We start from the raw sequence: 12,250 nt of genomic DNA on the forward strand, positions 1-12,250 counted from the left end.
TTTTTTTTTTTTTTAAAAAAAAAAAGGAAAAAGAAAGACAAAGAAAAAGGAAACCATGGATGGCTGTTGTCAATGCAAACCGTAAGGAGACGCGTCCTCACTGCTCATGGCTTATCTGTCAGAGGCCTTGAGAGGCCCCAGGACACCTCTCGGCCATCACAGCACCAACTGTAGCTACCACCTTTTTGAAACTTTTTTTTTTTCCTTTTTTTGTTTTTGCATTTCCTACCTTTTGACATATATATATATGTAAATATATATATTTATATATATTTTTACACCTTGAGGATATCACTATTCCAATTGTTCCCATATGAATACAAGTGTGGTCTCTATTGGATATCAATGTGTCTTTTGAATCAATTTTAGGTCCAGGACTTGGTTTTGCTGTCCCAGCTGCACATAAATGTCCCTTTTTTTGTTTGCGTTATTGGTTGTGTACGTTTTTTTTTTTTTTTCCTTTTTGCATAAGAAATCTGTCTGTTTAGCCCAGAGGCTCTTGCTTTATCCGGATGACAGAGGGCCCGCGGGGCGTGCGCCTCAGTTCCCGCGGAAGAACGAAGAACCAAGAACGTACTCGCTGAACTGGGACGAGTCCACGCCTCCTCCACAGGAGGCCACGATTTCAAATCCTCTCTGCTGCAACCTCTCGAGGATCTGGACCGAGTTGAGGTGACAGTAGCCATTCAGTGGGAACCTAATGGCGTGCGTCGAGTCGTGATTCCAGCCTGCATTGACAGAGTTGCACATCACATCGCCGATCTCTGGAAACACTTCTATCAAGGATTTGTCACCGCTGAGCGTGATCCTTTCTCCGACGTCTGGGGCAACACGCACCACTAGGCACTCACAGGGCCTTGAAAAGCGACCAGTTTCTCTGTCCTGCTTCCATCTTTCCATCTCCAACAACATGGGCTGAAGCTGAAAATATTTTGCCTCTTCATATAATAAAGTGTAGTCCTTGAAATCATCAGGAATGAGGAGTTTTGATGTTCGTAGAAAATTCAAGATATATCTGAACATCTGTCCATCTCTGTCAATGAAATAATGCTGTTTGAGACTGTCCAAAACAATGGGCTCTGTACCATCAAAAAGTCTTCCGATTCTTGATTCGGGGTATTTGGGGAGGGTGGCCAGGCTGCTGGTGTACATGTGGCCGCCCACATCGATGTGGACGGGCGCATTGGATTTTGTGAGCTGTGCTGGAGTAGGAATGCCTTGGTTGTTCAGTGGAGATGCAGGAGATCTAGTGATCAGAGGTCTTGACATATTGGGCCGATTGTCCCTCTGGCGGAGTGGCGCGCGGGCCTGGGTGGGAGAGAGGGAGGGCCGGCGGGAGGGCGGGGCGGTCTCGCTTCTCTAAGTAATGCCCGACTAGTAGTGCCCCTTCCACCGCCCCCTCATTGCCCCCCGGAGCCGGGGGTTCTGGGAGGCGGCAGCGCCGGGCGAGCAGCGGGTGGTGCTCGGAGAAGCCGGTGTCTGGGGCCGCCCGGCAAACATCTGACTCTTGATTTTGGTTCATGGTCTCTGGTTCATGGATTCATGCCTTCTGTTGGGTTCTGTGCTGACAGTGCAGAACCTGCTTGGGATCCTCTCTCTCTGCCCCTCTCTTCTGCTGTTCTCTCTCTCTCAAAATAAACAAACTTAATAAATAAATAAATAGTCCCACCTCTATTGAAACACAAGGTAGTAAATACAGGATGAGGGAAACTGCAGCCAAATTGGTAGGTGCATAAGCAGGAAATGGAGAAAGTACCAATCTGATGGCTTCTATTTTTGCTTAGAAGTAGGAGGTGACGCATCTGTTAGAATGAGGGGGTGAACTGTTTGGAGGCTTAAAGGAGTGAAAAGTGAAAGGCTGAAGAAAAGAGAGCTGACTAGGGAAATAAGAAGGAAATCCATATAATGTTGATTTTCCAGGTGGGGTTTAGGATCATGAATATATCATCCAATGCACAAATCTGTAGAATTGTTGTTGGCTTTTCTCTAGCAAATATTTAACAGTTCAGGTGTTAGTACATATTGGTACAGAGATTACAGAAACAACAGACCTGCTGAACAGAGAAAAATAGTGTATATTTTAGGATTTGTGAGCCATACAGTCTCTATCATAGCTATTCAACCCAGCCTTTGTAGTGTGAAATCAGCCATAAACCATAGATAAATGAATGAGCCTACCTGTATTCCAATAAAACTTTATTTATGAACACTAAAATTTGAATTTAGTGTCATTTTCATTGGTCATAAAATATTCTTATTCTGAATTTTTTAACTAGTTGAAAATGTAAAAATAATTATTAGCTTGTGAGTCACACAAAAACAAGCAGCAGATAGATTTGGTCTGCGGTGCCCATAGTTTGTGAACTTCTGCACTAGACTATGGCAGATTAGAAAAAGTTGCACCCTCAGGGAAGGACTACCCCAAGACTTTGAATAGAGCCTGGGCTGGTTTCCAGTTATTGCTTTTGTAGAATGCTCTTGTGTAGTATGCAATATGGATCTCTTTATGGGATGGTCTTTGCAGAGTTAGTCTGTTGAGTGATATGACAAAAGGAAACAAAGTATGGGCATTGAGGATACTAGGACAAAATGCACGAATGCAGTATAAACTGGATAGAAATAGAAGTGAAGGTGGAAAGGAGCTAATAGACACCCAATCCAGGGGGTCAAGGACAATTAAGTCTTGATGAGCTCAAGGAACAATTGATAACAGAAGTGACGAAAGGAAGAATTGGAAGGAAGATTGAAGTCCTGGAGTGGTATGTTGTCATGTTAAGACCTTAAGATTGAAAGATTTTTAAGAGTGAAAGAGCTCCAGGTTAATAACAGGGGATGGACAGCTCACCTAGGGGTCCAAGTATTTGATGAGGAAGAGGGAATTGACCAAGTTGTCAATAAATGACAGTACCAACAAAGGTTAGAAGTTGATGTCACGAATCATAAAGGAACAGTGAAAGTGAAAATGCAATAATCTGAAAATGGTCTGGGGACAAAGGGAAGCTCTATCACATGGCTGATACTCCCTGGTCCTCTCCCTTTCACAAAGTAGCTTCTAACCTTTTGCTCCTATACCCCAAAGAACTAGGCCCTTTGAGAACCTTTTTCTTTCCTCCCTATAACTGTCTGGCAGGAAGACAATCATGAAGAACCTTAGAGGCTAACAGGTGAAGGAGCAGAAAAGTTTGGGGTAGCAAGTTTTGCTTCATTATATTCACATTTTCCAATTGTCTGCTAAAATTTCCAGTTGAATGTAGTAGTCTTCTTAAGCTCACTATGTCCAAATTAGAACTTAATTTCCTCCTTGACACATTCTACCATTTCCCCATCTAAACTTTTTGCTTCCCCTTGAGTATACTCTCTCATACAAAGACCAACCCTTCCAGCAGCAATTCCTTTCGTAGCTCTCCTTAATCCATCTGTCTTTACAGCCCCAGTTATTCCTCTGCTTCAGGCTTTCATCATCTCTCACTTGGATTATTATAACATCCTTTCAAAAATCTCCTTAATAACCCTGACATTATTTATAATTTTCATAAGTTGTTTATCATGGATTTTTTGCATTAATTTTGACTTTTAAAAAATACTGAATTGCGGCACCTGGCTGGTTCAGTCAGTAGGGCATGCAACTCTTGATCTTGGGGTCATGAGTGTGAGCCCCATTTTGGGTGTAGATTTTCTTTAAAAATAAAATCTTAATAAATATGTTGCATTAAAATATCTTTTATCTTGTGTACTGAGTCTTTTGGTGCCTCCTTAAATTGTACCTACAAACAAGGGTTTCACTCATTTCACCTTTGTCTCAGCCCCACTTACTAGCTCTGCCTTATCTCTTGCAATCTGCTTTCTATTCAGCAAAGATAGTCAACTAAAATACATACGTAGTCATACACATTTCTATTTAAAATTCGTTAATTGATCATTTTCAGGTTAATTCAATAAGGCCTACTGGTCCCTGATTACTACTACTTTTTCTGGTCCCTGCTTACCAGTTTAGCCTCTTCTGTAGATTTCATCCTCCTTTACTTAACATTATCATGACTAACATTATGCATGAGCACAAAATGAACACATTATTTTTAGAGCTTTACATATATTATCTCATATGATATATATGGGGTAAATACCATTATTCTATTAATATATTACTTCATAGGCAAAGATACTTAATTATAAATTTCTATAATTCCCTTCATCTAGGTCTCTTTTAGGCTTTTCTACATGTTTCCACTGCCTGGAAGACTATTCAGTCTCCTTCTCTGGTTACTTCCTATGGTAGGCTGAATAATGCCCCATTCCACCACAAAGAGATCCATCTATACCAAGAAATATATGTGGTCTACAGAAGTAGGAAAGGGCAAGGAACAGATTCTTCCATAGAGTACCTAGAAGGAATACAGCACTGTGACACTTTGAATTTGGACTTCTAATGTCCAAAACGGCAAGAAAATAAATTGTGCTGTTTTTTTTAATTGATATATAATTGACACATAACATTAAATTAGTTTCAGGTATACAACATAATTATTTGATATTTGTATGTCTTGGAAAATGATAGCCATAAGTTTTTTTAATGTTTATTTATTTTGAGAGAGATAGAAAGAGAGTGTGAGTGGGGAAGGGCAGAGAGAGAGAGAGGGAGAGAGAGAGAATCCCGAATAGGCTCAACACTGTTAGCACAGAGCCCTATGCTAGGCTCGATCTCACAAATCTCAAGATCATGACCTGAGCCAAAATCAAGAGTCAGAAGGCTTAACCCACACAGTCATGTAGGGCCCCACCATAAGTTTAATTAACATCCATCAGCACACATAGCTACGTTTCTTTTTTTTTGTGATGAGAACTTTTAAGATCTCTTAACTTTCAAACATACAATACAATATTTTTTAAAAATTTTTATTGTCTTTATTTTATTTTGAGAGATAGACAGAGTGCAAGTGGGGGGAGGGATGCAGAGAGAGAGGGAGACACAGAATCTGAAGGAGGCTCACCTGACATGGAGCTCGAACTCAAGGACTGTGAGATTGTGACCTGAGCAGAAGTTGGATGCTTAACCGACTGAGCCACCCAGGTGCCCCTACAATACAGTATTATTGAGTATAGTCACCATGCTGTCCAAATGTGTGTTGTTTAAGCTACTAAGTTCCTGGCAATCTGTTAGCACAGCAATAGGAAGCACTTCCTCGGGGAAGCCTTTTTTGATCTACCCAAACTGGATTAGCCACTCCTCCTCATTGTCCTGTCAACTCTCTGTCCTTGCCTTTCCTATGTCACTTGCCTTGTCACATTGCATTTCCCTGTTAAGAGCCCATCTCTAGGTTGTATGTTGCTCCAACAGGGATCACATTATTCTTCTTCATCCCCAGAGCCTAACTTAAAGATACATGGCTACAGCTCAGTAGGTATTTGTTGGCTGAATGAATGAACATGACTTCTCAATCAAAGAGGGTTAAGATTACGCATTTATGTCAAAATCATGTGGAGTGGCTATTAAGTTTAAAATTAAACTGAATTTGTCCTCCTAGCAAGAACAATAAATATAATAAATACACAGAGTAGATTTTTTCCTAAATGCCCCATGAACATCAAAGGAAAGTGGTGACCTGGATCACAAGGAGAAATCTGCTTTCCTTAGAGAAATGAAGTAGCAAAGCAAGAGAGAGTGAAATAATTAAGAAAATTGAGGTTTAACAGGGACATCTAAGTTTTCCACATAGTGAGACATATGCTTTGACATGACATATATGCCAGCTACCAGAAGTTTCTGGTCATGACAAAAGTAAATTAAATGCGATTGTACTGGGCTGACTATTATTGGATATGATTCCAACATGAATCAGAGCCACATGACATTTCATTTATTACTCTTCTTTTGTTGTAAATCTTTGTTGTGCCTTAGTTTCACAATGTAAATTTATTTTATTAATTTTAATTTTAATTTTATTTTAAGTAGGCTCCACACCCAATATGTGGCTTGAATTCACGACCTTGAGACTAAGAGTTGCATGCTCTACTGACTGAGCCAGCCAGGTGTCCCTCACAATGTAATTTTAATATGCTGATTCTCAAAGGCAGAGGTCTGTCAGAACTGTGAGGGGTCCTTACAGAGTCACCTGAGTTTCTCTTTCGTCCTCTATTTCCCCAACTGCTCAGAAGGTGGCTGGAGTCTCTGCTCAGGATATTGCAAGGCTGAAGTCAAAGAGTTAGCTGGACCCAGTTTTTGTCTGGAGGCTCTGGGGAAAAATTCACTTCCAAGCTCATTAGTTCAGTTGGCAGAATTCAGTTCATTGTAGTTGTAGGACTAAAGTCCCATTTACTTGCTGGCTGTCACTTAGGACCTGTTCTAAGCAACTAAAGGTTGCTGTTAGGTCTTTTCCTATGGCCACCACAGTTACTATACAATATGGTATGTTTGCTTTCTTCTAGGCCAGCCAGACTTTGCCTTCTTCAACCAGCCAGAGAAAACGCCTTACTTTTTAAAGAGTTTATGTAGTTAGGTCAGGTCTACCTAGATAATCTCCACCTTTCAAGGTCACCTCTGCCGTATAAGAACTTAATCACAAGAGGAAAAGTCATCATATTCACAGTCCTAGGAATTATCATGGCATGCACAACATACAGTTGAGAATTTTGGTGCCATGTTAGAATTCTGCCCATCCCTGCACTACACATGAAAGTGGATCAGAATGGGAGTGTATTTGGAAAACACATAAATAAACAAGAACACTGAGATTGTTCTCACTACTTTTCTTCATATTCCCACAGAGAACCACTCCTTTAATGCATTGAATTTGAACAATTCACAATTGCATAATTAGTTTCATTCAGTGTGACTAATATAACTAATCCAATTCTTCCAGCATGACTCTTCAGTTGGTTACACAATTAGCTTGCACAGGCCTGCTGGCCAATGAGTTCATGTGAGCTAGCTAATCCATCAAACAACACAACATTCTTTTGGAGAGCTAACAATATCAGCTGGTGGTTATGTTATTTTGTTAGAGTTTTGCAAGGTGCTACTCTTAGGGGAAAATGGGTAAATGGTATATGGGACTCCTCTTTTACTTCTTATAACTATATGTCAATCTAAAAGCTACATCTCAAACTGAAAAGTTTAATGTAAAACAGTCCAGTTTTTAATGTGGTGGCAAATTAGGTATAGGTGCCACATGTCAGGTATCTGGTTTTGCTCCTTCCACAATAAAAAAGTATGACCGGAGATGGACTGGAAGGTTGAAGAGCAGGAAGGGGTCTGGAATTCCCTAAGTGAGGAATCTGTTAAGAGCTCAATGAATGATGAGCAAAAGCTCCAGACAGGCTCTTCCTCAGCTGAAGTAGTTGTTTCTAGCTTTTACTGAGTGGGTAAATCAGCTATTCATATTTTGGAATTTGTGCATTATTTAGAAGATTAGAAATCCAAAGCTTTTGCTAAGTTTTCATTCTATCATTTAGAGAAGCAGATATTTTAAGCAACAACACTGTGAGTTTTGTGACCACCTAATAGAGAATGATTAAAAAAAAAAAAAAAGAAGCCTTCAAGGAGCAAGGCACCTATTTTCTTCCAGACACCATTTCTATGACTCCAGTCACCATCTCCATGTGATGAGGAAGGCCCATCAGTGTTTTCCTCTGTGTGGATAGGTTGCACCCTGGCAAGGTAGGAAGAGAGCTGAAATGAGCCTTTGATTCAGTCAATTAAGATTTCAACTATAAAAAGGATTTTAAAATAACTGTTAAATTTAAATTTTAGCTTGTTACATAATGAAACATTAAATAAAAGTACTATATTCTGTGATCAGCTTTTTCTCTAATTTATTTTTTCTATTTGACCCCAAGCAAAAAGTTTCCAGGGAACTTTCCAATGCCATCTACCAGCTATATTTTTCTCTTACGTCTTAGTTATTAGATCTTCATGGGTTGCTACTCCAAGTCTGTAATAATTGCGGAAATTGACTAAGGTGTCCTCATTCTGCTAATCCCTGCTTATTTTTCACAAAATTACTAATCTTCAGGGAACACCTTAAACCATTATTTTTATTCCTGAGTCAGAAAAACAAAAAGTGGGGAAAGTTGTGCATGACAAGTGCCCTTGGAACATTAGATGATCTTTTATCTGGAAGAGATCGATTTGATACATTGTCATTAGAAGTTCAAGGTACCCCAAATGTAGAGTTATTTGATTCTCAACATATAACTTTTAAAAATAAGACAGGGTTGACAGAAAAAAGGATAAAGGGTGTTTTGTCTTTGTTATCTTACTCTGTATTATGAGAACATTTGTTTTTATGCAACACATCTCTTAAAGGATGCCCACCTTTCAAGGCCTAAATATAAAAAACAAAACATTTTAGTTTGATGTCACTTTAGCCATCAAGGTCACTTTGCATGTAAAGAAGTGACTAGATCATGACAATGGGTCCTGACCATGGGTGTAGTTTTCAAACTTCGGAAACAATAATGGCAATAATTTTCACCAGCAGATAGCTTTCCCCTATTGGAATGCTTCTTGAGTCTACATCTTAGAGGCAATCTATCCTGCCATGGGATGGCTGGCAACGCAGAAGAGCCTGAGACCTGACAGTCAGTGCCAAACTGACAGATTTTAAGACCACATTCCAGGGTAGCCATCCTATATGCAGCCACATGAGTGAACCTAAAACCTAAAAGATGTAACGTGGGCAAGCTGGGTTAGAGTACCCAGAGAGGTCTTTCAGGACCAGCCAAGAATGGAAATCAAACTTGAGCCAGGAGCCAGTGAAAGCAGAGTTTACTGAATAGCCTAAGTGATTGAGCATAGCAGACAAGTGTCTGGGAGATTTGGAAAGGAAGAGAGAGTGAGTCTCTTCGTTGTGCGAGGTTAGGGGTTTGTATCGGAAAGGGGTCCAGGTTATGTGTTCCTTCAGGAATTGAGGGTAGGGTCTGATCAAAGGTGAATGGTAGATGAACTATTGGTGTTATTTCATAAATCATTACAGGTAGGGGGTACTGATATCAGCATCGGTGGATGTTTGTTTAAAGCTACTGTCCTGGAACACATTTGGAATCTGACTCTTCTTAGATGTTATCTGGTGTTTGGGGGCCTAAGATGAAATTCAGGGAACAATTAACTTTCTTGCTTCTCCCTCAGAGTGGAACATAGCTTGTTTGGTTGATTCAGATGCAAGGTGAAATATAGAACATGAAGAAATGAGGCCCAGCAGAAAACCAGCAAAGATGGAGCCTTTCTAAAAATGAAGTTGCCAGGCGTTTGGGTGGCTTAGTGGGTCTACCATCTGACTCTTGATTTCGGCTCAGGTCGGGGGTGGGGGGGGTGTCGAGGGATCTTGCTCTCTGCCCTTCTCCCCGACTCATGTGCTCTCCTTATCTATAAAAAAATAAAATAAAAAGTAAAAAATAAATAAAAATGAAGACACTTCAGTTTCCCTCTCAGAACTATCCAATCAGGGTGCCTGGGTGGCTTTGTCAGTTGAGCATCCGGCTTCGGCTCAGGTCATGATCTCACAGTTTGTGGGTTCGAGCTCCGCGTCTGGCTCTGTGCTGGCAGCTCAGAGTCTCGAGCCTGCTTCTAATTCTATGTGTCCCTCTCTCTCTGCCCCTCCCCTGCTCATGATCTGTCTCTCTCTGTCTCTCAAAAATAAATAAATGTTAAAAAAATAAAAAAAAAACCTATCCAATCAATCCACAGAACTTTGAGCATAATGAATCTTGAAACATCACCAATTTTTGGCATGGTTAAAGGAGATTAAAATGGTTGAGGAAGGGGCAGCTGGGTGGCTCAGTCGGTTAAGTGTCCAACTTTGGCTCAGGTCTTGATCTCACAATTCATGAGTTTGAGCCCCGTGTTAGGCTCTGTGCTGACAGCTCAGATCCTGGAGCCTGCTTCAGATTCTGTGACTGTGTGTCTCTCTGTCCCACCCTCGCTTACACTTTGTTTCTGTCTCTCTCAAAAATAAATAAAGATTAAAAAAATAAATAAATAAAATGATTGAGGAAGACTTCATGGAACCTGACATGGACAAAACTAGACTTCTTTTCCTTGACTTCCAGACTTCACTTTTTCTGGTAATGATCCCACCATTTCTTTTACTCTGTTTTGAAACAAGGGTATATTTTTCCCCCTTCATTTCTTTCTTTCCCTGATATATAGTGTTTAATTCTCATCAATTCTTCCTTAAGAATTTCCTTCTCACCTCTTTCGTATTACCACTGTCACCATGTTCATGCCAATTTATTCTTTTTAATGTTTATTTATTTATTTAGAGAGAAAGAGAGAGAGAGAGAGAGAGAGAGTGTGTGTGTGTGTGCATGGGAGTGGGGCGGGGACAGAGAGAGAGGGAGAAAGAATCCCAAACAGGCTCCACACTGTCAGCCCAACGCCCGATGCAGGACTCCATCTCTGGAACCATGAGATCATGACCTGAGCCAAAACCAAGAGTTGGATGCTTAACTGACTGAGCCACCCAAGTGCCCCTCATGCCAATTTAATAATGGAAGTAATGGAATTTTTAAATTTTTATTTTTATCTATTTTGAGAAAGAGAGAGAGAGAGAGAGAGAGAGAGAGAGAGAGCAAGCCAGCAGAGGGTCAGAGAGAAGTAGAGACAGAATCCCAAGCAGGTTCTGTCTGCAATATCAGTGCAGAGCTGGATGCGGAGCTTGAACTCACAAACTGAAATCATGACCTGAGTCAGATGCAGGTGCCCCTAGTAGTGATTTTTTTTTTGCTTTCAGTCTTCAGCAGTTCAATTTTTCCTGATTCTTCATGTAACTTATTGTAGCAAAATATTGTTCCAAATATGCTTCTTTCCACCAAAAATAATCCTTAAATGGCTTCCTTTAACTACACATGAATGTTCTTGATCTTCAGCCTTAAATATTGAATCACCTTCTTCCCAATTCTGATTACTACATATATTTGCAGGTATATCTCATCTTTCTTCCAAGCTATCATTTTCTCTAAAAACTACCAACTTCATCCAACCTAGCCTGATCATAGTTTCTAGACTATGCCAGAAGCATTCCTTAATATTTTTGCTGTAGATTTTTTTTCTCAAATGCATTTCCACTTATCTAGAAATGTCGCATTCAAATTCTACCTTCTATATGAGGCTTCTTCTCTAATTATTCCCGAATTATTTTTTCAAACTCATTTAATATTTTATTGTCCAAACCGGTAATTAATACCCACTACTATATGGTCATTTATTACAGTTACATTTATTTTGTATACATGTTTTATCTACATACCTGGATTGCAGCCTTCTAGAGATCAAGGTCTACATTTTATGCTTTTATAAAGTGTTATCAGTAAATATTAATTGATATTGAAAGAGGCAGTAAGATTTGAGTAGGTGAGGAGAGAAGGTGCATCCCAGAGTAAAAGCACTAACAGTGAGAATATGTATGGTTTATTCCAGAGATGGGAAAGAGCAAATAAAGGGGCAATTTAATTACCTAACAACAAAAGCAACAACAAAAGCAGCACTCAGCTATTCATTCTTCACCTTACTTTTCTCCAAGATATAGTGATGCTCATTTATGCCTCGAGACTTTTACACTACTGTGGAAAATATGATCACAGAAATAGAATTTCAAAAATACTTTGTTGTTTGCAAAAACTGTGTTACAGGAAAAGAAAAGAAAAAACTGTGTTACAGGAAGGAAAGAGGGGGTGTGTTCACTAACCGGAGGCAAATTACCACCATTCGCTAGTTCCAGGATCTATTTTACACCCGAATTCTCCTCCCCAACACGCAGTTGCCTAGTGGTTAGCAGGGGAGGAAATGCCTCAAACATCCAGCAGGGTGGGGGAAGGGAGAGCCCTGTAGTTAAAAGTTCCTAAGAACTCTTTGAAAGGGGTGCTATTTGCATATATTTAAAAGGCCACAGGCTGGTCAACTAAAACACTGAGAAACTATCTTTTACCTCAGATCTTAAATTTCTCCAATACCTGAAAAGTAGTACTTTCTCCATTCAACAAGTTCATGTATTCAACAAATATTCTCTGAATGTCCACTATGAGAGGCATTGTTCTGGGGTAAACATGCCTTATAACAAACAATAAACAAAAATTATATACAGGAGTTGAAAAAAAATTTTTACCATGAAAATACTGACCAAAAGAAAGCTGGTCTAGCTGCATTGATAGAAATGAAATATAGTTGAAAGCAAAAAATATTATCATCAGGTCACTCTATAATACTGTTCCTCAGGAAGATATTATAATTTTATTTTGTGTGCTCTGAATAACAGCT

The 12,250-nt window shown here is 39.7% G+C and overlaps 1 pseudogene; it reads right to left on the reverse strand.

The window, feature by feature from the left end:
• Window positions 1-483: 483 nt before the first annotated feature.
• On the reverse strand, window positions 484-1,356 carry LOC115304821 (annotated as a pseudogene).
• Window positions 1,357-12,250: the final 10,894 nt, after the last annotated feature.

Source organism: Suricata suricatta, chromosome 10 (assembly GCF_006229205.1).
Source record: "Suricata suricatta isolate VVHF042 chromosome 10, meerkat_22Aug2017_6uvM2_HiC, whole genome shotgun sequence".
Taxonomy (NCBI): Eukaryota; Metazoa; Chordata; class Mammalia; order Carnivora; family Herpestidae; genus Suricata; species Suricata suricatta.